Source organism: Nycticebus coucang, chromosome 4, assembly GCF_027406575.1.
Source record: "Nycticebus coucang isolate mNycCou1 chromosome 4, mNycCou1.pri, whole genome shotgun sequence".
In the NCBI taxonomy this organism is placed as follows: Eukaryota; Metazoa; Chordata; class Mammalia; order Primates; family Lorisidae; genus Nycticebus; species Nycticebus coucang.
In genome coordinates, this window is record NC_069783.1 from 28,417,646 (window position 1) to 28,422,852 (window position 5,207).

Genomic DNA, 5,207 nt, shown 5'->3' on the forward strand with positions numbered 1-5,207 from the left:
CTTAATTGGACATGAGAGTCTTGAACTGGTTCCAGTTTAAGTGTTTTCTTTTAGGGGCTGGACCCTAAAGATTCTGTAGAGTTTTCTTTCTCAGAAAAATCCCTTTGCTTCAAAGGTCCCTTGATAGACATAAAGAAAAAGCCAGGGCTGAATCGCTTTGATATTTGGGAAGGCAAGAGTTTATGGCCTGCTGGATCCTAGGCTTCTTTTGGGGGTGAGAGGCTGCTGGCTTGCAAGAAGAAAGCTTCTCTGAGCTGGAACATGGCAAGTGGAGAGCCCTGATGGTAAGGATGCAAAGCACCTTTCTCTGGAGAATTTATAGGTAAAATTTCTCTCAGCTGCATTAACACCCTGAGACCTCATAAAGCGATTCTATTGCCTGTATTTACTGCTTTAGGAGTCTGAGACACAGAGAAGGCCAGGCGCTTGCCTGCAGACTTAGAAAAAAGGAAGGCCAAGACTGAAGAGTCTGGCTGGTGGGTTTGGGTCTCTCTGGGCTACTTTCCTAATTGCTGAGTTAGGGGGGTAAGGGGGGGGATTGTTCCCACTCTCAGGCTTCATCCATTCATCACCGGCCAGTACCCGGCTGGGCACTTCCCCAAAGGCACCAAAGACAGGAGGAACTCATGGAGGTGAGAGGAGATGCTGGACAATAGTGACCACCAGGCAGAGCATCACTACCTGCCTCTGATGTCAGCCCCCTAAAAGCTGGAAATGTCAGTGAAGGGACTCCAGGAGGAAAATAGGGCAGCCTGTGATTGCAGTGAGAACCCAAAGCAGATGCAGTCAGCTCTGCTGAACCCCTCTTTCCCCCCAAACACCTTAAAAACAAGCCCTGCGTCTGCTCAGTGCTTTCCAATTTACCAAATGTTTTCATAACATTATCTCATTTCATTCTCACTTCAACCCACACACATTCTTGCCTTTCAGATTTCTTATGTACTCAAATGAGTTTCACCGAAAAATTGGCTAGAAACTTCCCTTCTACTCACTTTTTTTTCCTTAACCCCAAGCCTTCAACTGATATCTGTAAGAAGCTCCCAAATTCCCAGGGTGAGAAATTTATTCTGCCAGCCCTGTCCTGCTGAATGGATTCCAGTGGTCCTGGTCTTTCCTATTGGAACGAACACCTTTATATTCATTCATAGTTTAGCTGTTAAAACAAAACAAACCACAAGCATGAGAAGTGGGGAAAACACAGGCTTCAGAACCAGCAAACAACCCCCCAAGTCACATTTTTGGTTCAGCTGTTTGAGAACCACACGGCCAAGTAACTTAATTTCCCAGAGCCTCTGTTTCTTCAGTCTATAAAGCGGGGCAACAATGCCTATGTCTCAAGTTGTTGTGACACATAAATGTGGTAAGAGTTATGAGTGTACCTCAGTCAATGTTACCTCTTTCTTTCTCCTACTTTCCTTCCCAAGGTCAAAAGGTTACTTTCTAAAGTCCCTCATAGCTAACCAAAGTACCAGCTTTCACCACTATAAGGCAAATTAAACACAATATTGTCTTTTTGCAAGCCAGAGAAAGAGATAAAATATGGAAATATGCTACTAAATGAATTTAGATAGAGCCTTTTTTTTCTTTTTGCTTTCTTTTCTCTCTCTTTTTAAAATATTTATTTATTCATTCATTTTTTTGAGACAGGATTTTATTCTGTTGCCCAGTCTGGATTGCAATGGCACAATTATAGCTCACATAACCCAGATTCCTGGGCTCAAGCAATCTTCTTGCCTTAGCCTCCTGAGTAGCTAGAATTATAGGCATGTGCCACTATGCCCAGGTAATTTTTTTTGTTTGTTTGTTTGTTTTGTAGAGATGGGGGTCTTACTGTGTTGCCCAGCCTGGTCTTGAACTCCTAGCCTCAAGCCATCCTCTGGCCTTGGCCTTCCAAAGTGCTGAGATTACAGACATGAGCCACCACACTTGGACTTTTTTTTGAAACTAGATGAGTAATTAACTACATGTCCTGCATACCTGGCACAGTTGCAACTGAGGTAACTCTAATAAGATATTAAATTCATTTCTTTTGTTTCTTTAACATTTTTTATTTTAGGAAGGAGCTGGGAACCTGGACTTATGTTAAAAAGCAATGCAATGGGGTGGCGCCTGTGGCTCAAAGGAGTAGGGCGCCGGCCCCATATGTCAGAGGTGGCGGGTTCAAACCCAGCCCTGGCCAAAAACTGCAGGGAAAAAAAAAAAAAAGCAATGCAATGGTGATTACACCTGGATTTTTATTGAAGCAAATTGCAATTTGTCTTTTAGTCCCTAAGGAATAATCGCAACCAAGGAAAAAGAAGGGAGCACAGAGGTCTCTATGTGTTTAGTTCATTGATCTGCATATAGTGATTGTTCAATAAATGTTGGTTATGGACTGAGGCAGTTTAAAAAGTTAAGATCTTGGGTTTGACCTTTGCTGCTGACTTCTTGGCAAATGCAATGCAAGATGTAGTGTTATAGTGGAAAGTACCTTTGACTTGCAGTCTCAAGGCCTGCATTCATGTTCCATCTCCATCACTTAATAGCCTGGTGATCTTGGATATGCCATTTAATCTCTTAAGTGTCTTCTCAGCTGTAAAACGAGGAGACTGGAGTAGGTGATTTGGAAGGTCTCTCTCAGCTCTAAGGTGCTGGGGATCTAAGTAACTTCATTCACCTGTGTTTCTCTTCTTCATTTATTCAAAAGCAATAGGGATAGAGACCTATCTTACACAGCACTGGGAGGAAATAATCAGTGTATATGTTAAAATACCCTGTATCTTTAGAGATAAGAAGGAAATGCAATGACTGAGAGCATTGTAGCAGAGTGGGAAGCTAAGGATACCTACAACCTCTGAGTTCCAGGCCCAGCCCAACCACTTTCTAGCTGTGTGATCTTTGGCAAGTCCTCTCATTCCTTTCAGCCTCAGTTTGCGTATCTGTAAACTAGACAATGTAAGTTGTGCTATGCTAATCTTATCACATTTTTTTGAAAGCCATGATAGTGAAATGTTTTGAAGAACTGCAAGGCACTATATAAAGTCGTATTACTGAGAAATGGCACACGTGTTATGATTGTATTAAACTTTAGCCTCCCATAATTTCAAATGAATGAACATGTCACCATGGTCCCAGAGAAGAGAGAAAGGATAGATCTGGGATCATAACCTAAGGCTTACTTTCTACTTCAACTTACTAACATAAGTGAAATTCAGTAAAAATGAGCATTAACACACAGTTTCCCAAAAAGTTGGCATCAGGTAATGACCTGTTCACCAACGTAGGGATTTTTTCAAAAGGCCAAATAGCTACTGGTAAAGGCTTATTCCCCACACTCTTCTCCAAAATGAGGCCATTTTCACACCTATAGTGGGGGGATATAATCACTTTCTGAGTTTTGAAAGTTTCAGATGGCAATAATCACAAATATGTAAAAAGTGTCTTTTGTACATAGAAGTGGTATGACAGTCTTTCATCCCAGGCCTTGTCAGGGATTGCCACAAGAGATAAATGGCAGAAGGCTCCATCCTACTCACTCCAAGGCCTGGCCCAGACCCTCTGCTATCAGTGACTGGAATGTCCCAGGCTGGAAACCATCTCTCCAAGGCACTGGCTTCTTCTTTGGCCACTTAGATGACAAGGTATCATACCCAGCCAGGACAAAGATGTAGTTTTATAGTGGAAAGAACCTTCGACTAACGGTCACATGTCTATAAAAGCATGGCCCTCATCAAGACACCACCCCCTCAGGAGCAGAATGGAGGTGGAACTTGGAAGCCCAAATCCTTTTCTGATTTAGCTTGTGTGTGTGTGTGTGGGGGGAGGGTTCCTGAATTTCTCTGGGTGGAGGGGGCAGTTAGGAGATTGTCATGAACCTGTTTTCATAGGAAGCTCACTACTTTTACTCAGGATGTATATATGAATGATTGAAAATAGCAAAAAATTTTAATAGTTCTTGTCAATTCTTATTAGTTGTATTTAGGCTGGTTTTTTTGGGGGGGATGATAAAGATTATGAGGACCCCCTCTCCAACCTCATGTCCTGTCCCTGTTATGCTGTTAAACCCATCATCCTTTTATGACAGATAAATTTATGCGTTTCTACTTATACATGGATTTGATATGTATTCGCTATCTATCTTGCAAAGAGATGACTTCAAAACAGATTTAATTCTGCTTATATTTTAATACTCCCCCGCCCCCCAAACACAGACACGCTTTCTCCAGCCCCTGTACACACATAGGTCAGGTTATAAAGCCATTTTCCAGGCGTAATTAAAGCAGAGGCCACAGAGGGGCAGCGCTGGGTCCCAAGTCAGACTCCCATCATCCTAGCTCTGGGGGCAGCGCGGCTTGACCGCCTGGACAGATCCCAGGAGCTGCGATTCCTGGGCAGTATGGGAGGCTTTAGGCTGAAATTCTTTGTTTCTGCAGCAGTAGAGCGACTCCTCGGAGCAGATCTGGGGGCCAAGGCTGGTTGGGTGTGCCTGCGTGCTGCCCACCAGCACCCTCCACCCTGCCCCGCCGCCGGCCGTGTATGTCCAGTGGAAAAACCTTAGGTGGATACTACAGCCTTTCTCTCGCAAATAAAACGCTCCACGGATCGCAGGGATTCAGACCAGCCCCTCGCAAGCCAACCTGCCGCCTACGGGCACTCGGTCCCCTAGCTACGCGTCCTTTCCACCTTCCCACCGCGTTTTTAGCCGTGCCCCCGCAGCTAGCCGGGATGGAAAGGATTCACCACCCGCGCCGCGATCGCGGTCAGCGGCAGCGTTACAGGGAGGGGCCTAGTTTGGGAGATGAACACTGAAGAGGGGATCCGAGGTGTGGGCTGGGAGCGACGAATAGGCGCAACGAGTAGGTGCAAGAAAGGGGGCTGGCGCCAGGCGGGCAAGGTGGCGCCCTCCCCGGGCGCAGGGAGGCCGCGCAGCAGTCACGTCCGGAGCGGGCCCCGCGCCCTCCTCACGCCCATTCCCCGCTCTGGAGCCCCGTGGACGTGCGCGGGAGCGGGCTGCGGATGCCAGCTGACTTGAGAGCGCTGGGAGGCGCTGACTTGGAACTCCAGCCGGGCGTGCGTGCGTGTGTGCCGCGCGTGTGTGCGGCGAGGAGCCGCAGCGAACCAAAGCCCTCGGGAGCCGAGCCGAGCGCCCCCGAGCCGCCGCCAGCCGGAGCTGCGAACGCTGAAGCCATTCATGATTTTGGTGACGTTATTCCAGGAGTGGGTGAGGG